The sequence below is a fragment of the Grampus griseus genome (genome assembly GCF_964374135.1).
Source record: "Grampus griseus genome assembly, chromosome: 10".
Classification (NCBI taxonomy): Eukaryota; Metazoa; Chordata; class Mammalia; order Artiodactyla; family Delphinidae; genus Grampus; species Grampus griseus.
Window position 1 is genome coordinate 99,147,398 of NC_139004.1, and position 24,562 is coordinate 99,171,959.

The 24,562-nt window shown below is 39.9% G+C and overlaps 1 protein-coding gene across 2 annotated transcripts in view; it reads left to right on the forward strand.

Moving 5' to 3' along the window:
• The first annotated feature begins 4,497 nt into the window (after positions 1–4,497).
• PPARG (peroxisome proliferator activated receptor gamma) overlaps positions 4,498–24,562 on the forward strand; it is a 128,948-nt gene continuing 108,883 nt past the window's right edge. Inside the window, exon 1 of one of the 2 annotated variants that reach the window (XM_082664122.1) lies at positions 4,498–4,564. The gene's annotated coding sequence lies outside the window, so the exon portion shown is untranslated. Of the gene's footprint in view, positions 4,565–5,504; positions 5,576–24,562 lie in introns of those variants that run through there. The other variant, XM_082664123.1, reaches the window with a different exon arrangement.

Sequence of the window (24,562 nt, forward strand, 5' to 3'; positions counted from 1 at the left end):
TATTTTCAAACCATTAAAACTTTAAAATTTAAATAGTCTAATTCAAAACTATTGAAATTACCAAATGGAATTTCCTTGGAATTAGATATTATTATTAATTTCATAGATGCTTACAGATTATGAGAAATAAAATATTTTGAAAATAGGAGTCATCTCATTCAATATTAAAGAAAAGCATATCACTGAAGAAATGGCCTTAAAATTATGTCTCTTTCAGTTCTTTCAAATTATCTAAAAGAAAGCTCTAAATTGGGGTATTAAGAGAAAATAAAATATGAATTGGCGTATATCTTCCATGTTTTTTATTTTGAACCAATACATAGCTGTATCATATCATAACCTAATGATTTGTATATAATCAAGTATTTATTAAAATATTCCAGCAAAAATTTTTTTTTTATAGGCAATCACTCAAAACAGAAAGAGAATGTAAGTTAAGCAGAGATGTATAGTGAAAGGATCAGGCAATTGGAAATCAGAAGAAATGGGTTACAAGTCTGGCTTTGGTACTTAAGACCTTATAAAAATGGGCAAGTCATTTGGTGAAGGGCAAGATAAGACAGAAAAGCAAGAGTAGGAGAAAAGGACCTTAATAAAATTCAAAGTAAAATTGGGAGATTGCAGGTAAAATTTCATAACTAGAAATCATATGTGGGAACACAACAGAGTCATTCACAAAGTAGATGTGTGTGTGTGTGTGTGTGTGTGTGTGTGTGCGCGTGCGCACTTAACCTGTCCAACATGTTGCACTGGCTATCATTTTTTTTTTTAATTTTAAATTAAGAGCATCTAAATCTCCTGAGAATTTATGGTGTCTAGAGACTGAGAAATGGTATCTCAGTTAGAGGAGCAAATGTCAGAGCCATGACTGCGCACAGCTGCTGTAAATAAGTGACCCTCCCCCAGCCCCCACTGGATGACTGGAAATACAGCACATTAATTTTCCTAAACTCAATCTGGTAAATGGTTACATGTCATTCACTATTGATGCCAATGCAGTTTTGCTGAATGCCTTGAAAATAAAATTTTTGTCATGATTTAAAATGTTTCCCTTTAAAAGTAATATACCAGTGTTTAAAAATACCTGAGGTCTGTCAGTAGGGGTAGTTTAAGTATAGTTGGAGTAAACTGGGAATCAATTCAGTTAAGGCCAACTCCCACTACTAGACCTGTACTTCCTTCCCAGTATAATAAACAGAGTATGCAATTATGAACCTGGGAACAAAGTTCCCCTAGTTGGAAGAAAAGCAAATATGTCTGCAAATCTCAAATGAGATTAACAACTGAGCATTAACTGCAGAAAAATAAGTGCCTCAGGACCAAACCTCAATATTTGGAAGAAGCCCTTGTGGTTGGGAAAAAGTGAACCAAGGCACAATCTTTCATCTCTAGAAGCTAAATGTGGATGGAACTGCATGTGTGCACTGTTGCAGGGTGGAGACCATGTGCTATTTATCATATTGTCCCCAGGACTTAGCAGAGGGCCTGGCACAAAATAAGCACTCAGTAAATGTTTGTGGAATGAAAGAATTCTGCATTATAGTTTATACAGTGTTTCTCCAGCTTTTGAAAATGTGGCCCCACAGTAAGAAATACATTTTACACCAACTCCTGGTACATACAAATACATACACACGCACACACATAACACAAAAGTTATGAAGCAACACTTTAGGGGAAGAATTCTGATAGTTTCTGTTCTCTTGTGTTCTGTATTATTTGACTTATAAAAAAAATTGGTTATGACTCAGTAAACTGATTTCATAATCCACTAATAAATCAAGACCAGTAGTTTAAAAAATAGATTTATGCTATTTCTATTTCTATTGCTTAACTTCTTACATTTTTAGGCTTTACTAACTATAGATCACTTTTTAAAATGACAATTTTTATTGTTAGTTAGTTTACACTGTTGTGTTAGTTTCAAGTGTATAGCAAAGTGACTCGGTTATACATTTATATGTTCTTTTTCAGATTCTTTTCCATTATAGGTTATTACAAGATACTGAGTAGAGTTCCCTGTGCTATATAGTAGGTCCTTGTTGTTTACCTATTTTATGTATAGTAGAAAATCGCTTTTTTTTTAATCTGGAAGAAAGTTTAGAAAGTTCAGATCAACTCTAAAATGTTGTACCAGTTATAAGCTCACTGTGGTGAGATTCCACTTAGTCAATATTGTTGAATTATGAGTATTTCTCCACGAAAAACAGATTGGCCCTACCTCACACCATACACAAAATTTAACTCAAAATAGATCATAGACCTAAATGTAAGAGCTAGACCTATAAATTTGTGGCCACCAGAGGTGGGAGGAGGGAGAATTAAAGGAGGGTGGTCAAAAGGTACAAACTTCCAGTTATAAAATAATTTAGTACTAGAGATGATAGATATTCACTAAACTTATTGTGATAATCATTTCATGATGCATGTAAGTCAAATCATTTATACGGTACACCTTAAAGTTATACAGTGCTGTATGTCAATTATATCTCAATAAAACTGGAAGAAAAATAATTTAGTACTAGAGATGTAATAAACAACATGATAACTATGGTTAACACTGCTGTATGATATATAGGAAAGGCATTAAGGATTAAAGCCTAAGAGTTCTCATCACAAGGAGAAAAAATTTTTTTCTTTTTTTATTGTATCTATAAGAGATGATGAATGTTAACTAAACGTATTGTGGTAATCATTTCACAATTTATGTAAATCAAACCATCATGCTGTACACTTTAAACTTATACAGTGATATATGTCAATTATTTCTCAATAAAAGTGGGGGAGAAAACTCTGTCAAACTAAAAATCATTGGATTGTACATTTAAAGTGTACGGTATTTAGGGACCTCCCTGGCTGCCAATGCAGGGGACATGGGTTTGAGCCCTGGTCTGGGAAAATACCACATGCCGTGGAGCAGCTAAAGCCGTGCGCCACAACTACTGAGCCTGCACTCTGGAGCCCGTGAGCCACAGCTACTGAGCCCACGCACCTAGAGCGCGAGCTCCGCAACAAGAGAAGCCACCGCGATGAGAATCTCACGCATTGCAAGGAAGAGTGGCCCCTGCTCACCGCAACTAGAGAAAGCCCACGCGCAGCAATGAAGAACCAACATGGCCAAAAATAAATACATAAATTTATTTTTTTAAAAAAAAGAAGGGATGCATGCAGCACTTCTATGCTGGAGTGTAGAATGCTGAGCCGTGTCAATCTGACTACCTAAACGGCAGGCAAGGAAATGGTGTTTTTCAGTGATAAATAAAGTGGTCCTCTTTGAAGTCCCTATTCAGCTGTGGCTCTTAACTTCCTATTTTATGGGACAGGTGGAGGGCATGAATCTATTGAATTAGGCTCTGAACCTTCTCCGAGGTGATAACCATCCTCATAATGTTTTACTTTAAACTGCAAACAAGGACCAGCTGCCCTAGAGGAAAAAGAACTAGCCATCCCCAACCAATTAAGACGCTAAAGGACTGGAGCAAGTAATCCTGGGCAAGTAATTGATAAGCTTCTTAAAATCACAGTTTTTATGCACCTTTGCTCCCCAAGGACGGCCAGGCCCAGAACAGGATGTTCAGTAAATGGGATTGGAAAAAGGTAAGGAAAGTCAGGCCTCAAGTCCAGAAGACTAGGGGGCTTTCTGGCTGGGCATCTATCAACCCCCTCTGGACGGGTCACGATAAAGGGAGCGGCAGGAAACGAAGCTGCCCAGAGTCCACCTGGTCCATGCACGAGGAAGCTCGACCCCAAACTGCTCCTCAAACTGCAAACTTAAGATTCCCATGCCCCGCGTCCCGCCCCAGCCCCGCACCATGTGTCCGGGTCCCTCAGCGTAAAAAACACTGCTGAAGAAGTTTAAAAATTCTGTCAGAGGTTAATGAATACTTTAAAATTTTGCAATTAAAACTTTGTCGCTCTAAGTGAATAATGAATACCAGTGGGAAGTACAAATGCGAAAGAGGGGGGAGCAGAGTGTGCAGCGCCATTGCGTATGGGATAAAAACCAGGTGCTCCTAAACATGCTCTTCTTTCTTTTCTTTTCTTTTTTTTTTTTTAAGAATGTCATCGAAAAGAACTTGAGGAAAAGAAAAAAACAAAACAAAACACCCGCAGACCACTGCGAAGGCGAGACCCGCGGGCCTGGAAAGGGAGGGCAGCTCCGGAACTCCACACCTCGGCTCTCCCCGACGTGACCGTGGGCATCTTCCTGGGCTCCGGCCGGTCCCTCCTCAGGGAAAATGGGACCATTTCTGGGTCGCCTCCCAGCGGCGGCTGTGAGGAACAAGCAAGGCCGGGCGCAGAGTAGGGGCTCCAGGGAAGGTGGGCGCGGCGAGCAGGAGTCCTACTGTGCGCGGGGCGGCGGCGCCCGGGCCGCTCCCCTCCCCCTCGAACGCCCCCCCCACGCCCGCCCCGCGCCCCCGCCCCCGCCCGCCCCCGGCCCGGCCTGGCTCAGCGGCTGCAGGCGGGGCCGACCGCACTCGGAGCCCGAGCCGGAGCCGCCGCCGCCTAGGGCTCTGGGTCGGCCACCGGGACACCGGAGCGGACCGCTAGGCTACCGCCGCAGGTCAGGGTCGGGCTGCCAGGGGCGGTCGGGGCAGCGGCGCCGGGCGAGGGCCCGTGGACGGAGGGGTTCGCTGAGGGGCGCGGGGCCCCGGAGGGACCCGCGCTGAGGCGCGCTCCGAGGGGCAGGGGCCGACGGGCTCTCGGACGGAGGGGCCCCGGGCGGACGGGTCGTGGTCCGAGGGCACCGGGGCTGACAGGTCCCGGCCGAGGGTCGCGCCCTGAGGAGACGTCCCGGCGCAGGGCTAATACACAGGCGGCGGAGGGCACGGGCTGCGCGCGGGGCGCGCGGGGGAGAGCGGCGGTCCGCGCCGGCAACGCAAGCCCGTGCGCTCCGCGCGGCCGTGACGGGCCCTTCGGCGCGCGCCTGACCGGGGGTCTGAGAGAACCTGGGTCTTCGAGCCCCGGCGAAAGTGCGCAGGGTCCGAGCGCTGCTCCCCGGGTACTTCGGGGCCGGGCACGGGATCCCGTGCGGGTGCGTCCCGCGGCGACGTAGTCCGGCTCCAGCACCCAGACAGTGACCATTGCGGGGTCGTGGTGACAGTTAAGTTAGGGGCGCACTTGGGGGTCACCCAGCCTAGGTGCTCTTAAGCCCTTTGCTGGCGGTGAGCCGAGTGGAAGGGCCGGGGATGGGGGCTGGCTTGCCGGAGGGCAGGGGATGGAGAGCGCGGCCCCCTCCCACCCCCGCAGTGGTCGGGAAGATGGCCTGCCGGCGCCTTGGTTCCTCCACGTGCCAGGCTCGACTCCTGCTCTTCGGAGCCTGACTGGGGTAGGTGGAGGTAGGGCAGCTTAACCGAAGTCTCTGGTCCCTCCGTGTAAGGGTTGGAAAGTGGGTGTGTATTTGTGGTACTTTCTGTCTCGGTATTTGGGGAGGAGCCTGAGGTAAGGAGGCAGAAACTGGGAGTAACCTATCTGCTGGTTTTATATAAGGTCACTTGTTAGGTAAAGAAGGGGCCTTTACCTCTGCTGGTGATCAGAAGGCTGCGTTTCTAAATTCTTAACTCCCATTGCTTAGGTGAGTCGGCTTCTGTAACTGCACTTTGTTGAAATGTGTTGGTGATGCGTCCCAAATTTGCAAGATGATGATCATGATGATCGTGGTGATGATATTATATCGTTACTATTTTGTTGTGTTCTTGTTTTACCGCGAGAATTTAATTCACTTGGGTCTGAGAATAATGGTTGGGAAAATAGTGTCAATTATTTTAAGAAGCATAAAGTAAAAAAAAAAAAAAACTGGTCTGTCATGAAGAAGCTGAAGTTTTCTTCTTTTCCTTTCAAAATTGCGGTCAAAATGTAAAATTAATTTGTATAGATCATCATCTGAAAACAAAACCAGGCAAGATGACTGAGTTGTATGAAAAACTCGATTTTAAAGTACACTATTTTCATGTTAACTTTTTATCATTCATGAAACAAATTGTAACTGGAGTTACTGAGAGAGCAATGACTGACACCCTTTAGAAGGACCTGGGCAGTTCTTGTCAGATCCCAGGTATTCGGTGGCAGTCTTCTTGTTCATAGCTAAGTGATCAATCGCTGACTGAAAACAGGACCTCCTGATGGTCTAGATGATTTAGAAAACCCTTTTGGAATAGAGACTGACATAGACACTCATTGCAGCTTCTTTCTAAAGAAATACCTTCCACTCCTATGAAGGTTCTGTAGAAAATACTCAGAGATGCTACCAGTTAGCTTTTGCAGTGATATTTCCAAAGATCTTTTTCAAGTTTGAAAACAATTTTTGTGTTGTCTGTTTTCAGTCAGATTCACTCTGAAGTTTGTACGGCACCATAGTATTCTTTAATATACAAAATTGTAAAATGAATGCTGTTAGCTAAAAAGTGAGGTTGGTTACAGAAGCATCCATTTTTGTCTTAATGTGTACTTCTCATCATTCTCCTTTATTTAAATTATAATGATATTTGACACTTCACTTGCCGATGATTATATCTTAAATTTAAAGGTCTTAGAATCAATTAGTGACCGACTGCTCAATCTTTTGCAAATCAGTGGAAGGGGGGGAAAAACCTGGTGATTTAATTTTTAAATCAGAACTTTTTCATGTTTAAAAGTTTGTTTCTTGCTTTTATGATAACTGCTATGAAAACATGGCATCAGTGAAGTATAAAGTTTTGGAGAATTCCAGGCTAAGTTTTTTGGGCACTTTTTTTTCATTCTTTTAAATTTAAAAGGATATAATTTCTTTTTTTAATTAAAACTAAAATATCCACCAGCGTCATATTCTCTATTAAACTTAGAATACCTTGAAAATAGTTTTGCAATTGGCATTTTTAATAATTAAATACACTATTTTCTTTGAAGGGACTACTTTCCTTACTGTTCGTTTCTTTGTATATTTTTCAGAACTACATTTTAAAAACCATTAAATTGTAGTTTTTAAAAAATCACAATATTAATTCCAAAATCCCTGTGACATTAAAGTTGTATTGTTCCTGTGTATTAAAATTTATACAGAGAAAAAAAAGTATGACTTTAGGATTATGCATTAGAAATAATACATTACTGATCACAGCTAATTGCTCTTAGTAAGTTATATGACTATAAACAAATGCTTATTTTTCTCTTCTGTAATTCTCTGAAAATAAGGATGTTTGCCACTAACCCTAATTATCAAGATCATTTTGTATTCGAAAGCTGTGTGAGTGGCACAACTGTGGAAGCATACAGAGGTATTAATAATACATTTCATTTAGTTTTCAAATTGTGAAATGGTTTTTAATAACAGGAGACTTTCATGAAAACAATATTAAAATAATACTTTACAAATGTTTTATATATCCTGGTCTATTACTTTCTCTTTTTTCCTAGGATTTATATATGTCCAATGGGTAGGACAGAAAATGTTGGTCATTCTAATTTGTGGGTGTTCTGCTCATTTCACTGTCACTTGAACTTAGAAACATAATAATGCCATAAGGTGTGGCAAATATACCGGAAGAACTTTTTGGTCTCGTAGGATAAATAAATGTCAGCTGTAGAGGATTTTTTTTTTAAATCACTAATCGAGAAAACTTGTTATGTCACCAGTCTATAGGCGTAAACATATGGCCCCTGACACCTTCAAAATTGTTAAAGTGAATTTCTAACTTGCTTTTCTTATTTTTCCTAACAGATCTCCTCATGAGGGTAGCTGACCTCTCTTAAGGCCCTGTCCCTTTCTCTCTTAAGGCCTAAAAGCAACGAAAAGGGCAGCGATTTAAAATGCTTATTACAAAGGTCCTTTGAAACCGATCTAATTTGACTCCACAAAAGTACAGTAAGATCTGTAAATAACCACCTTGCTAGCATAGATAGCCCCAGTATATCAACATTCAGTTAGCTTCATAGCCTTCTAGATAAAATTTTCAAATTGAAGATTATTTGTAACCTTCCTCGGCTTTGTCGTTTACTGTTTGTATTGTATCACAATACAGAGGTAGGCTTGGGGGAGTTATATGGCATATCTTTTGAAGCTTATTTAATAAAAATGTCATGTTTTAATTTTTATTTACCTACAGTACTTAAGTAGGTTCTTGAAAGGAAATCAGCTCAAATAAAATAGACCGTATTTTGGGGAAAACTTTTGGAGATGTTAAGACAACAGCTATCCCCGATAATAGTATATACTTAAATTATTTTTTTATTTTAAAAAACAGGTTTATGTATTCTTCGTATTTTTCTTCAACAGTCAATGCACACCTATGTTTTAATAAGAGATATTTAATTCAGAATGTGAATGTTTACATTTTTAACCATTTTAATTATTATAGTGAGGCAAGTCACTTATCCATTCTAAATCTCCATTTCCTAATCAATGAAATGGGAAAAGTATTGCAATTATTGTTCTGTGCTCTTTTTTGGTATGACTTTAAGACTTTATCAGCAAACCTGTGTATCTTAAATGATATGACCTTGGCCCTGAATTTAATTGAGCTAATACTTTTCCAACTATTTAGTTCACCCTAGTATTAATTTTGAGATTATTGTTAAGAATAAAGTGAAGATAATGCTTGCCATGTGGTGATCGATTTATAAAATGTTTCTGAAATGAAAAATTTCATCATTATTCAGCTTAAAACTGTATTTCCTATTCTCTGGTGACTTCAGACAAAAATCAGCCTAGGAATCATTTTTGTTTTACTGATAATATCTCTGTGAGTCCTGTGTAGACACAGTGTATATCCTTTCGTGTCCGTTTCTATGTCTAATGCGTTTAGAAGGTGCAGGCTGTGCTTTTATTTGATAAAGTTCTATTCTTTACATATTTTTATGGTGCACCCTGTAAATACTTAATGTGTGTTTGTTTTTTAGTGAGGCCTATGATCCTTCAGATCAAAAGACATTTTAGTATCGCAGCTTAAAGACTACATAGTGGCTGTGCTTGTCATAAAGCTTGGGGCTCTTTCTAAGAAACTGCAGCCAAAAAATAGACTTTTAATGGCTTGAAAAGTGAATCTGCCTCCTAGGAACCCAACAGTTTACTAGTAGGGACTCACTGGAAAAGCATATAATTAACTGTGCGTCATCCAAATAATAAATTTTAAATTCTCCTTATGGATTGTTAAGTAATCCATTTTATCGTCTCCTTTGCAAGCAAGTAAGGGCCTTGGTTCCAGGCCTGAACCCCTCACCCTGTTCCCTGAGTATGCAGCTACAGAGCCCAAGTGGGGACCTAACTCAAAGGATGGGGGAGCAGAAGTCAAAGAAAGGCTTAGGCCAGTGCTTGTAGATGAGTGTTCCATGTTTTCAGTGGCTTCCCCTGTGCAGGTGGGGAGTGGGGAGCAGCCCTCATTTCCACTCTCTTCACATTCTAGTTTGGCTTTCTCACAGCCATTGCTATACCTTCAGCTATTCCAGCGACTAGGCCATTCTCAACTTGAAAATCTTTGGAGGGACGGGCTGCAATGAGATTGTTTTCTCTACTGTGATTTCTCAGATGTAAAGGAAAGAAATGAAGTCATCAATTCATGTACCATGAATCATTTGCAATAGAGATTTAAAACCTTACAGGGAGGATTTACACTCAATCCTGTAGTAGTTTAGTTCAGTTTGCTTCAGTGTCTTGTTTAAGAAGCATTTTTCTTCCACTTCACTGGTTTTTAGAACATAAATTCATTGCCAGTTTTAACTGATTTTTTAAGGAGCACTTTAATTTGTGGACTCATCTAGGAGAATTGTGATGTGTGGATAAGCCTCTCTGAGACAGATTTCCTGACCTTCTGGGAAGAGTTCAGATTAGCGCAGACCTGGGGTGAGAAGTCTGCACAGTTTACCGCAGATAAGGAGAAGGTAGATAGGAGGAAGAAAAGTAGGGAAATACCCTGAGTGGGAGTGTAAGAGATCTGTGTGTGGGTTGCACAGTAACTGTACAGACACCTGGATGAAAGGGTTGGTTTCTAAGAATTTACCCTGCCCCTCGGTGACATCATAGACTTTTAGGACAGCTTTAAATTCTAAAGTTGCCACTTAGCACCGTTTCTCTCTTGGGCTCTATAAGTTGCTTCAGGAGAGGATCTGGGAAAGTGAATGCAAAGAGGATATTCTTATCCTGCGTGTTTAAGGAGTAACAACTATTCCTTTACAGTGAAGGCGATGGGGAAACATACCTATATGACTGCCAGGGGCAACGATGAGGTGCTAGAAAGAACTCCTTAACCTTGACCCCACCCCACTGGCCTTCATTTTGCCGCTAACACCATCTGTGTCCTTTGAAAGTTTGGAGGCCACTTGCAAAATGCCAATATTTCCAGCAGGGTTAATTCTTTAAGACATCCTCAGCAAAAATTTGAGAGGTTAGCTCCTGGTTTGCTTGCTACCTGCAAACAAGGCTTTTAAGGAATAGTAAACACACTTGGAATTTGAAAGAGGGGATCAGGAGAAGGAAAAATAAAATTAAAGTGATTCATGTCCCCAGTTTTCCATAAACCAACCTTCATGAAACCAAATATGAAAATAGCCACTTGAAATAGCCGTGATAGGAAGGAATATGTTCTCCCACACATGCATTTGTTTTTCTCTTAAAAATCAACACACGAGAATTCCCTGGCGGTCCAGTGGTCAGCACTCTGTGCTCTCACTGCCAGTGGGCCCAGGTTTGATCCCTGGCTGGGGAACTAAAATCCCACAAGCTGTGTGGTGCGGGGGGGAAAAAAAAAAAAAAATCAACATGCATTGTAATTCTTCCTTGAACCATTTTTTTCCTTCAGAAAAACAAATTGCCATTGCTAAATGTCAGTTTATCCAAGAAATCTTATCAGATTTAAGGCCAGGAGTTAGTTGTTGGTTAATGTAATTAGATATCTGAATATTACCTCTCGCTATGTCTTTTCTCTGTGACGTTAAACAAATTATGTAATCTCTTCATGAGTTCTTCCAGACGTTTAAAGTAGCTTTCTAATAGATTGAAATGAGAGGAGTCTTTCAATCATGTCATAAACAATATGTCAAAGACATACAAATAATGCCTAATACTTTGGCAGATCCACAGATCACAAAATTTTATACCTAGTTTATTTTGCCTTTTATTTTTTTTGCCAAAAATAGTTATGGGAAGCCAACATGTATCTGATAGAAATAGAAGCTTAGCAGTCACCTCAAAAACAAGTTCATTAATTCTGTGAATCAGCTGATAGGCAGTGTTTAACAAGTATAGGCCACCCTCATGGCTATGACTAAGCATACTGCTTACTTGTCATTCACTTTTCCACGGTGTTACTGAAGTCTGAATCTAAATCAGAGAATCCCCAAGTCTTACTGTACTCAATGTTGTTCTTTTCTGTCAGTTGATAATTACCTGGGTTTTGTAAACAATGTTTAGATTGTGTACGGACAAGTACTTATAGAAAATCTTTCTCTTTTTTATATGGTGGATGGAGTTATGAAAGAGAACAAACACATGAATGGTATATATATATAAATGAAGAAGATACTGTAACAAATTATTTGCATATGTTAGTAAAATCCAGAAGAGTGAAGAAAACACTCAGGCATTTGCCATTGTAGGATTACTACATGTTTTCCTAAAGCATTTGGAACTAATTAGAAATACCCTGGCTTTATTTAAAGGGAATATAATATATTTTTAAACTTTGTTTTCAACAAGGTCCAAGTTTGTTGACTTTTAGGACTAGAGCAGTGCAATGTTTACAAAAACATAGAGTATTAATTTCTTGAAGCAGGTACTAACTGGTTTTATTCCTTTTTGTATCTCCAGCACATAACATGGTACTTATTAGGCACTTAATACATGATTTTAAAAGAATAAAGAAATAATATAAAGTGTGGTCCTTGGCCCAGCAGCATCAGTGTCATCTGGGAACTTGGTAGAAATGCAAATTCTCGGGCCCCACCCCAGACCTACTGAATCAGAGTCTCTGGGGATGGGGCCCGGTAATCTGTCCCTTAACAAGCCCTTCAGGGGATTCTCACGTGTAGTGTTTGGAAACCTCTCACTCTAGGTGATCCTTGCATCCCATCTGAGAGCCTAGAGCCCAATGCTCTGCGCAGTTAATTTGGATTATTTTTAGTAGGCCTTACTTTTGCCTATAGTTAAGTCCTTTGCCATATTATCCTATTGGTAGACTCTCTTGAGGTCATCCTGTAAAATTACCTCTGTTGGTTTGGCATTTTATTACTAAGAGAAGCTCAGACTTCTTTTTAATAAGCTTGTGTCAGAGGCTCCCCGGCTCCCGTCTTAGTCCAAGCATCACTGGTTCCGCTTACCTTAGAATGGTTGCCACGAATCCTGAGTCTCCAAGTTCAAAGACTGGATTTTATAAAATCTCTGAGGATGATATGGCCCTAGAGGACCCACATTAAACAGACTTACAAGATATGGATTTGTAAACTTCAGTTCCAGTTTAATAACAGTAGAAAATGTGTCAGTCCTAGCGATTGTTGATGACAGTTTTTTTTAAATCCTAAAATTCTGTAATTCAGGAATTGAAGAAACTTGTACTCTTATGTGTAGCTGATGTCACTGTCACTTAGTTCCGCCTGCTAAAAAAGCAATTGGGCAATATATTGCACCCTCTGCTGCTATACCCTCACTTCTGAGATTTTTTTCCAAAGAAATGTAGGACACAGGACAAGCCACATACACAAAGACCTTCATGTGAACATTGTTACAGGAACCAATATTTGGAAATAACTATTCAACAGCAGGGGAATGGTTAAGTAGATTATGGTGTAATCACTAGGTGGAATGTTATGTAATTATCAATGACAAATTAGAAAACTAGAGCAAACCTGAAAAATATTTTTAAAAAAGTAACATAAAGAATGTATGTGCACCATTGATTGCAACCTTATATAAACATGTATATATAAAGTCTGGAAGGGACTATACAAAAATTATGACAGTTATATTAAAATAGTGAGGTATTGGGGCTTCCCTGGTGGCGCAGTGGTTGAGAGTCCGCCTGCCGATGCAGGGGACACGGGTTCGTGCCCCGGTCCGGGAAGATCCCACATGCCGCGGAGCGGCTGGGCCCGAGATCCATGGCCGCTGAGCCTGCGCGTCCGGAGCCTGTGCTCCGCAATGGGAGAGGCCACAACAGTGAGAGGCCCGCGTACCGCAAAAAGAAAAAAAAAAAAAAAAAGTGAGGTATGGAGGGCTTTTTGTTTTTATATTTTTCTCTTTTCCAAAGTTTAGCCAGTAATATAAAATTACGTCTATAATTAAAAGCCTACATTTATTGCTTTTTTTAAGTATGTCTATGACGCTGATCAGTAAAGATCAAGCAAAAAGTAAATTAAACATTGAGAACCCCTCTAGCTTTTTTATTCCTTTAAAGACATCGACGATAATGTGAGACACTACATGAATTCATTGCTGTTATACCCAGTTTTATTTCATACATAATTTTACTTCATATATTGGGCTTCTCTGTACTCTGCTGGACTTGCCTGTATTTGGGTGGAAAAAATATCCCATCTTTGTCACAGCCTCTTAATTTTCTCAGCCATACATAAGGTTTGATTTTGTTGATTTCTTTGGGCCTGTGCACTCTTTGATCTTTAGCATACACCAACAACCAAGCTTTTTTTTAACAGTGGTTTCCAGAGCTATTTTATTTTCAAGCTCCTCCCCCTTCTAAGTCTTTTTCTAAAAAATATGTATATCTATTATGGGGTTTTTCCCCCTAAAATTAAATAACCTCAGGATAGAGTTATTTGTCTTCTAACTCTTGACAGAATACTGAACTTATAACCATAAATAGCTGATGGAGAAGCACATGAAGGTAAACTTCTACTACAAATGGTCATTATGAGACCTTGATGTAATTTGTGATCATAATTTTTAAAATAACAAGAGCTTTAAAATAGCAAATGAGTAGAGGTTTCCCAAAATCTTGTCAGACCTCTGAGTGAACACTGTAAAAGAGATATATTTATACATATACACACAAACACACACCATACACAGCAATATATATATGTGTGTGTGTGTGTATACAATACACATACACAGAGCAATATCCTTTGAATTAATTAATTTTTCCTTTTTTCTGTTGCATTGTTCTAGAAATCCCAAAGGGAATATTAAGTAGTTTTGCCTTTGACCCAGATTACAGGTTACATTTTTCTTGTCACTTTCTTTGGAACTTCTTTTGAGAAAGTTATATCAGTCTGATGTCTTTGGAATAGTCTTTATCTAAATGAAAACAAAGTTTTAAAAGCTTTTTAGAAACTTTATATCAGGGATACTAAAGTAATATTTCTCTCTTCTTTTGCCTCCCCCCAACCCCCCCTGCCCCTACCATTTCTGATGATTTAATTCTCAATACAGCCCAAGGCAAACCTCAGCTAACAAAACTCAGTTTATGGCTCTCAGAATTTGTGGGTAACACAAACTTGGCGATGATACCCCGCCCCAGAGCAAATCTGAGAAGAAACTCCTTTTTAATGAAGACTTAACTTCTTCAACCAAAATCTGTTGAGTTCCTACTTTGTGCAGAGAGCTGTTTTAGAGAAGGAGGATAAAGCAATGAACAAGACAGACAAGTACATCCCTCCTGACGTTCATGAGTATTGTTATCTAGATTTAACAAGGATGTTAATGGGCGAGATGGTGACGAAGAGTAAGCAATAGCCTAATCCCTGCCTTGTGACCCGGCAGCGTTGCCAGGCCAGCCTGGAGCCAGGTGGCTGTCTTTCAGTTATGTGTGAAGTAGGGAAAAACCTGTGTCCTTGAATATTTTTCCTAAATCTCTTATTATTACGTATTTTAGATTATATGTATGTAGTATGTATCACACATAATGTATAATGTATTTACTATATTACTTTCTCCCTCAGTAGTAAAGTTTATTAGCAAAAGATGTAGGAATGCATCTTTTGTTAATAAGCTATTAACTATTCTTGAAAATCCAAATGATAGGGTACTTACTCACTTTGCAGAAGGGTTATTTATTTTATAATATTCTCAAGATGGATATATTTAAATGGTTAACTATCCAAGTGAATATAGTTCCTAACTTTATTTACAAAAAAAAGTTATTTACAACTAACAAAAATGTAAAACAAATTTCACTGGGACTATCCCATTAAAGTGAATAAAAAAACACACAACTTTTTTTCCCTGGGAAATAAAGTTAGCTACTTACCTTTAAAAGTGTATTTAGAACTTTTACACATCTGGAATATAATATTTGAGTAAAGGGAGACCCAAATCTTATTTCAAATGACCATCCTTTGGTCAATTTAAGTATTATAGCTATTTCCAACTTCTATATTCACAGTCCAGTTGTCTGACTACCATTTCAGTTGTTTTTAAATTCGCAGAAAATATATTACTGACCACTTAGAGAGAAATCCTGAACAGCATGAAACTTTTGGGAAAAATAAGGAAAATAGATTTTGAAGGAATTTATATGAAGTTAAAAAGAATTTTTTCATATATAGACATGGAATATTAAAGTACATTTCAATGCAGATGTAACCAGAACCTTCAGAGTTTACAGATTTGACCATGGTTTATTCAAAATCCATAAACGTTTATCAAATGACTGCTTGCTTTTCAGCACCAAATATCCTTATACAGGAAACAAAATCTGCCCACCTGGTGACACGGCCTTATAGATGGTGGGACAGGTGCCTTTCAGACCGGGTAGGGGAACCAGCAGCTAGCACTAGGCAGGCAAATAACCACACAGTGAAAGCTGAGAAAATAATTAAGTGATGGGAACACAGCGTATTGACATCATTGTGTCTTTAGGCCATATCACGATTCCTGTGTATTTGTTTTTTTGTTTTTTTGTTTTTTAATGAAGTGCAGCCATTCTGCCCATCCCCAACAGATGGTGATGCCTTTTTAAAAAATATTTATTTATTTATTTATTTATTTTGGCTGTGTCAGGTCTTAGTTACGGTCCGCGAGCTCTTTGCTAAGGCGTGCGGGGTCTTTCATTGCAGCGCAGGCTCTTTGCTGTGGTGCGCAGGCTTCTCTCTAGTTGTGGCGTGCAGGTTTTCTCTCTCTAGTTGTGACGCACAGGCTCCAGGGCGCGTGGGCTCTGTAGTTCGTGGCACACGGGCTTAGTTGCCCCGCGGCATGTGGGATCTTAGTTCCCTGACCAGGGGTCAAACCCACGTCCCCTGCGTTGGAAGGCAGATTCTTTACCACTGGACCACCAGGGAAGTCCCAATTCATGTGTATTTGACCATGCCTGCTAGAACGACCTCCAATCCTCACAAAATACAGCGCATATACACAATTATTTTGTTCTTATTATGCATGTTAAGCTTTAAATGTCAGGTTGATTTCCTTTGTCATACAACATGTGTGTGAAATATTTACCCTGGCCACCAGCTTTTGAACTCAGAAAATGCAAGCTAACTTTAATCTTAGCTGAAGTAAAACATAATTAGAAGGCAGATCTACTCTGAAATGTAATTTTATGCGCTCCAGATTCTGTATCACACATTGTATTTGCTGCTTGTTTGCTGTCAGGTCTTTTAAGTTTTATGTGCAAGTTCTGTGTAAACAAAATTGTGAGTTCCTAGAGAGTAGGAATGAATGTTGTAATTCTTCTTATTCCACTTACATATATATGCCCTGCATACCTTCCCTAATTCACAGCCTACAGTACAGGGGACTTGGGCACATTATCAGTACTTTATAAGTACTTTAAACTTGGTTGGATATCAAGGACAACTTTGTGCTTTTTCAATGTGGGATTCTCAGTGCTAGTGTTTTCTACATGTTTAGGGAATTCCCTAAATTACTCTCTAAAATGTTTATTTCTATTTTATTTAACATTTTTCGTAACACATAATGATATGAAATTAATGCCAGAAGAAATTTCCATTTTGCTCTTCTAAAGCGGGCAAAATGGGATATGAAAGGGAAAAAAATGTTAATTATAGCCTTCAGCATTCTAGGTTGGATCTTTTACTTGTTCTGGTCAGAAGAACAGGTTTTAAATGGCCTAAGGGCCAGAGCACTGTTTTATTTTCTTGCTTGGAGGCTTCCAGTGGCAACTGTAACAAATTCTGTTTAGTACTACAGCTGGAGAAAAGTTCATAAGGATGTGTGATACGAGATGTTACTTCGACTTACTACTCATGCACAAAATAAAACCAGTTCCCTTTCAAACTTTTTGGCAATTGTTAGATAAAACACTACATAGTTTTAACCTATTCATTTGTTTTTAATATATAAAATAATTATACGCTTAGCGATTTCATGTATGAATCACAAGTATTACCATAATTGTTTCACAGTTAATCTCCTTTTACAAGATAGATACACACTTATGAGCCACTTCAAATCAAAAATACCAGACAAAGGAACTGATGTACATATAAAAGCAAAGCAAATATATGAACCTTTTTTTATGTGGCCTTGTGACATCTCTGCATGCCCGCTTTTCTCAGTAGACCTTCATCTGTGCTTGTAGAACGAAGGTAGGAGTCTCTTAGCAAGAGATCAAGGCAGGGAATTTGCACCCTCTCCACCCTTGGGCACCCTGCCATCATCTTCCTGCAGCCACACCTGTTCATCTCCTACCAGAGCAAAGAGGTTACCCGTACCCATACATACAACACTGAGAAGCACAATGGCAGGGAGGAGAGCATGATAGAAGGAAGGATAAGAACTGACATGGGTTTGAAGCTCTCTCTCACTGATGGTCAAGACTTCACTTTCCTTAACTTGCTCCTCATTCATAAACATCCAGACACAGTGAGTTGCATACAGTTTCAGTAGGTTCTGGGCACAAAGGGAGACAGCACAGCTCCTAGAACTAGGAGTTTATAATCTACATGAATCAAAAAGGGGTAACGTTGAAGCAGTTAACCAAAAATTCAAAGCACTATGTGATTAAAGACTAAACTAAAGAAGGCAGAAAACAAGCACTACGAAAATTCAGAAAATGACGAGACCCGTGTGGAGTGGAGGGTAAATCCAGGGAAAGCCTGTAGAGGATATGGGGGTTGGACTAGACGTCAAAAGCTGAGGGATTGACAGGGTAACCTTAAGAAAAATGGCTTTAAAAATATACAGGGAAAGCTTCCCTGGTGGCGCAGTGATTGAGAGTCCACCTGCCGATGCAGGGGACACAGGTTCGTGCCCAGGTCCGGGAATATCCCACATGCCACGGAGCGGCTGGGCCCGTGAGCCACTGCTGCTGGGCCTGCGTGTCCGGAGCCTGTGCTCCGGAACGGAAGAGGCCACAACAGTGAGAGGCCCACATACTACAAAAAAAAAAAAAATATATATATATATATATATATACACACACAGGGAAAGAAACAGAAAGGAATCCAAGTACGATTCTGTTAATATGAAATACCCAGACTAGGCAGATCCGTAGAGATAGAAAGCAAATTGGTGGTTGCCAGGGTGTGGGGGGCAGGGGGAGTGACTGATGGGTGCAGGATTTCCTTTTGAGGTGAAGAAATGTTTTTGAACTTGATAGAGTTGACAGTTGCACAGCTTTAAGAATGTACTAAATATCATTGAATCACACACTTTAAAATAGTTAATTTTAAGAATGTGAAATTTTACCTAAAGGCAAAAGAAGTTCAGGGCTTGCGATGGCCTAAGAGGAGGGGGAAAGAATTTCCAGTGTAAGAAAATGGAGCCTGGACTAGTAGAATAAGCGTGTGTTGGGGGGTCGTTTTGCAGAGATCGTCCCATTGGAAGTGGGTAGTGTGTCTGTGTGAGGAGTGAGAAACGTGATTGGAGATGTAGATTTCAGGTCAGATGAGAATGGGTCTGGAATGTAGGCAAAGGAGTGTGGGTTTTATCTGGTAAGGAGTGTTGAGATTCCAGGTCTTGAGGAGAAGAGTGAGATGATTTAATCAGAAGATTAATTTGGCAGTAGTGTGCAGGGCAAGCAGCTAGGAGGCTATCGCAAAATCTGGACATAACATGAAGAGGGCCTGTCGGAACAGAGAGAGAGAAAGTGAGAGGGATGTTGCGAAGCAGTGAGTGGCCTCTGAGGACAGTTTAGGCACTGATGTGCTCCACACACACTCCTAGTTACTGACTTGGCACGAGGTAAGTGCAGATTTGAGGATAAGCATTTATAAATGTTTATATTAGAAAACAAACTTACGGTTACCAAAGGGGAAAGGGGGGGATAAATTAGGACTTTGGGATTACTAGATACAAACTACTGTATATAAAATAGATAACCAACGAGGACCTACTGTATAGCACAGGGAACTATATTCAGTATCTTGTAATAACCTATAATGGAAAAGAATCTGAAAAAGAATATATTTATGTATAACTGAATCACTTTTCAGGTGTACACACCTGAAACTAACACGGCACTGTAAATCAACTATACTTCAATTAAAAAAAAAAAGAAATGAAAAACATCATTAATGGAAAAAAAAAGTTTATATTCTCATGACATTTAGGCACATGGTTTTACATTTTGTAAAAGTATCCACAACAGATTGAAAAAAACAAATGCCTTCATCCCAGTAGAGCTCCACTCCCCTAAAGGACAAATGGACTGGACTTACTGACTGGGTCCTATAAGGGTAGTCATCAGCCATTTACTCATTTTTATGGCTCATTTTTATGGTACTTTACTCTGTGCCACGTGTCGTGCTGGCTCCGGACAAGAGCAGTGACAAGGCAGACTGGTCCCTTCCCTTATGGAGCTCCTGGGTCATAGACAGCCCTTGTCGAAGGATTGCTAGAAATTAAAGGGAGGCATACATGAGCTCAGTGTAAAGAAAAAAAGAGGCATGTACCACAGTGTTCATTCCAGCACTATTTACAATAGCCAGGACATGGAAGCAACCTAAGTGTCTATCGACAGGTGAATGGATAAGGAAAGAATTCTAATGACTACAGTTGTCCAACGTGGGGAAGGCTGCCTTGTGAGGAAGTAAGTGCTTTTGTCAGTAGAGATTCATGCAGAATCTGAACGGCCATCTGTTAAGAAGTCTTGTTTGATAGAAGAAATGAATTAGGGAGCTTATAAAGTCCCTTCCAACTTTAAGCTGATTTCCTGTTCTACAACATTAACTTAGAGAACATATTTCTTTCTCTTTTTTTGAATGAAAGTGTAGTTGATTTACAATATTGTGTGTTTCAGGTGTACAGAGTAGTGATTCAGCATTTTTGCAGATTGCATTCCTATTTCTTTCTTAATTGACCATATTGGAACACCAATGTGTATGACCATTTTCATCATACGGGTAACTACATTTCCCTAAATTTGAATGCAAATTGGATTTTTAAACATATCTGTGCAGTTAGTTCCACAGTTCTTTTTAAAGAAAGTACTGTTCCCTAATGCCTTCTCAGCGTTCATTTATTTCCAATTGTCATATTTGGAGTAAGTTCCTCTTCCATATGATGTTTTTCACAAGCAACGTGAATTTCTGCAGAAGTGAGTTATGTAAATCACAGGCTGCTGACGTGATTCTAAATCATTTGTTCAATGTAACGCCAAGGTTGAACAAGACCAGGCATGGCTACCCATTTGGGGAATGTCTTTGGGATTCCATTTTGATGTGGGTGAAAGTTCAAATAACTTTTATTATTCAACTTATTTCACTTAGTTATTACAGGCTTCAACATTTTAGCAGCTAAAATCATCACAGATTAATTGTACTTGGGAAGATCCAGAGAACTCGACTCCTATAGGATTGATAGCCTTACCATATTTGGGGGGAAATGCTGGAATGCTTTTAACTTCAATAAGGGACATGATTTTCATAAGGATTGGTTTAGTGCCAATGGTATCTGGTGGAGAAAAACGTTAGCTGCAGAAGAAAAAATTCATTTCTCCTCAAGCCTAGTAGACAGTTTTGTTAAAATAGCTCATTTTCGTTGTGTATTATTGAAACAGCTGATATTTTTCATTATAATCTATGTAACATTTCAAACTGTTCCTAGAACAGTGCCTGGCATATAGTAGGTACTCAATAAATATTTTTTTTAAATTAATTAATTTTTGGCTGCATTGGGTCTTTGTTGCTGCGTGCGGGCTTTCTCTAGTTGCAGTGAGTGGGGGCTACTCTTCGTTGTGGTGCGCGGGCTTCTCACTGCGGTGGCTTCTCGTTGTGGAGCACAGGCTCTAGGAGCGCAGGCTTCAGTAGTTGTGGCACGTGGGCTCAGTAGTTGTGGCTCGCGGGCTCTAGAGCACAGGCTCAGTAGTTGCGGTGCACAGGCTTAGTTGCTCCGCTGCATGTGGGATCTTCCCGGACCAGGGCTCGAACCCGTATCCTCTGCGTTGGCAGGCGGATTCTTAACCAATGCGCCACCAGGTAACTCCCAATAAATATTTATTGAATATTGTTCATCGAACGTGGGGTGATGGTGGACAAAGCATTTCACATGGGAAACTACTATTAGCACAGGCACAGAAGTAGGGAAAATGTGAGTTTAGAGAAAAACAGTTTGCTGAAGGCAACATCCTTATGTAATTACCGATGTGAACACTTTTTGGCTCAATAATTATGGTGGCTTCTTAATTTCTGCACAGTATTTAAAACACCAGTGATGACTTTCTGATGCTTGTATCCACAGTGAGCCGCTGAGCTAAAACAGGAAACGTCATTTCCTCTGACTCTGGTTTCGGAGCCTCTCCTCTCCCGTCTTCTTCCTCCTTGCTGCCTCCTGCCTCCCTCTGCCCCTCAATTCTTGCTCTAGCTCTGTTTTTATTCCCTCTTGTTCACACCTTTTTTTCCCCTTTTTCATTCTTGGTGTTTCCCATATTCTGTCTCTTTGTTTTCCTTCCTTTTCTACCTCTGTTTCTCTCCCTCCGATTGCCCTCTTCCTTTTCCAGTTTCCCAATTCCTAATATCTCTTTTTTTGGTTTGGTCCCTAACTATAGTATGGAAATGAAATGTATTTTAATCTACTAATCAAATAAGGAAGTAGGGATTTTTTTCTTTATTGAGGTATAATTGACGTAAAATTGTAAAGTATTTAAAATATACATTGTGGTGGCTTGAAATACATATGCAATGTGAAAGGCTTCCCTCCATTTGCTAATTAACATCCATCACCTTGCAACTCTCTCTCTCTGTCTCCGTCTTTTTTTTTGGTGAGAACATTTAAGTTCTGCTCCCTTAGCAAATTTTGATTATACAATACAGTGTTATCAACTATAGTCACCATGTTGTACATTAGCGATTTTTTACTCTGAATGTAACATGAGCAAAATGCTTATGTTGCTATTTCAGAGACAAAATAAAATTGATTATCACTTATAACTGGATTTCAACTGATTTTTTAAAAAATTAGTGAATCACTAATCCTCAGATTTGGAGAAGGGCATCAATAGACCTTAATTCATAAACTTTAGTAAAGCACAGTAGCTTGTTGAAATAATTCCTAATTGTCTTTAACAACCTTAGTTCCTCTTTTTTTCCACATGGTAGAATGCTACATCCATATAGCATATGGATCCTTTAACACCATCTAATATTTTTTATTACATCTTTATTTACACAGTTACACAAGAGCTGGAATATTAGTCTGTTTTGTTCATTATCCCCAGTGCTTAGAACACTGCTAACAAATATCAGAAGCTCCACAAATAATTGTTGCCTTTTTTAAAAAATAAATTCATTTTATTTATTTATTTATTTTTGCGGTACACGGGCCTCTCACTGCCGTGGCCTCTCCCGCTACAGAGCACAGGCTCTGGACGCGCAGGCTCAGCGGCCATGGCTCACGGGCCCAGCCGCTCCGCAGCATGTAGGATCTTCCTGGACCGGGGCCCGCGTCCCCCGCACCGGCAGGCGGACTCTCAACGACTGCGCCACCAGGGATTTATTTATTTTTGGCTGCGTTGGATCTTCGTTGCTGCACACAGGCTTTCTCTCTTCGTTGCTGCACACAGGCTTTCTCTCCCCCTGCGGCGAGCAGGGGCTACTTCGTTGCAGTGAGCGGGCTTCTTATTGCGGTGGCTTCTCTCATTGCGGAGCACGGGCTCTAGGCGTGCGGGCTTCAGTAGCTGTGGCATGCGGGCTCAGTAGTTGTGGCTCACGGGCTCTAGAGCGCAGGCTTAGTAGTTGTGGTGCACGGGTTTAGTTGCTCCGCGGCATGTGGGATCTTTCTGGACCAGGGCTCGAACCCGTGTTCCCTGCATTGGCAGGCGGATTCTTAACCACTGCACCACCAGGGAAGCCCCATAATTGTTTCTTTTTAATTTCAAATCTACCGTTTCATTCGACTTCCTAATCCTAAATAGGTATCATGAGTTTTGGGAGTAATATTACTCATTAGGATAACTTAGTTTATGATTGATTTATAAATGTAACCATAGGATTTCATGCTTAGAGAATGCTTTATTCCAGTTCAGTTTACACTTCAGTCTACTCCACAGTTTAAATCCTCAGCTAAGCTGTCATTTACCCATCCTTCTAAAGGACTCTTTCTTAATTATCTCAAGCACAAAAAAGTAGCTTAGCAATTGATAGTCATAGTTAATATTTACTGAGCACTTATTCTGTATCAGGCTCTATTTTAAGCACATTATGTACATTATCTCGTTTTATTCATCCAACAAACTGTAAAAGGTATACACTATTATCTCTATTTTGCAGATGAAGAAACAAACACAGAGAGGTAAAAATAACCTGCCAGGTGATAAAACTAAGATTTGAACTCAAGCAGCCTGAACCCAGCCACCCTGTCTTGCACACTTTAGCAAGAGTCTAATTTTCCATTATGTAACTTGCCAGAGAATGAGATAACTCTACCCCATACTACCAGCACCATTCCACTCTACCCCATACTACCAGCACCATTCCACACTTAACAATTATATCTACACACGTGTAACCGTATTCAGATGTAACCATGGATTAGATCCAAGCTTTTAGTTGTTCTGGTTCACTGCAAATCCGTTTATGTGTCATGTAAGCGGTAAGCAACTTGAAAGTACTTATTCTGGTTACTTGTGACAAGGTAAGTTAGATCACCAAATCTTTACCTTATATTCAATTCAGGAACTCCACTGTCACTTAAAACCGACCACCCTTGGGAGATTCTTTATTTTCATTTTTCTCTTTCTCTTAAATTCCTCTTAATTCAAATGAAGTCATTTTACTTTGCCACCTCAGGATATAGGCGTCAATTTAATAACCAATTTTGTATGCATGTTGTAAAAATCTAGGGAAGGATGTGATTGGCTCATCTTGACTCTGGCTTCTAAGGGAATCAGTCAGCAATTTGCGGGGTTAGTGGGAGACCCATGTATTTAGTTCAATGGGATAAAACTTAGTCATTTGGGAGCGTTCATATACTTTCACCTTCCCCCAATGCACCAAAGAGAATTTTCATTTGACAGCACAAAACCCGTTTCCCCTACCCTTAGAAAAGTTGATTTTACAAGGTCAGTTCCTAGATTTTTGTGCTGAAGTATTGGAGAATGAGAAGAAAGGGTCTGGACGTGAAAAGCTGGAGGAGATTTAAGTTGCCCTATGTCATAAAGTGCTGGGAAAGAGATGAAGGAGAGATTATGACATTACTGGGCTGAGAATGGAGGAAGTGTTGAGTTGGGAGGGCTTTTGCTGA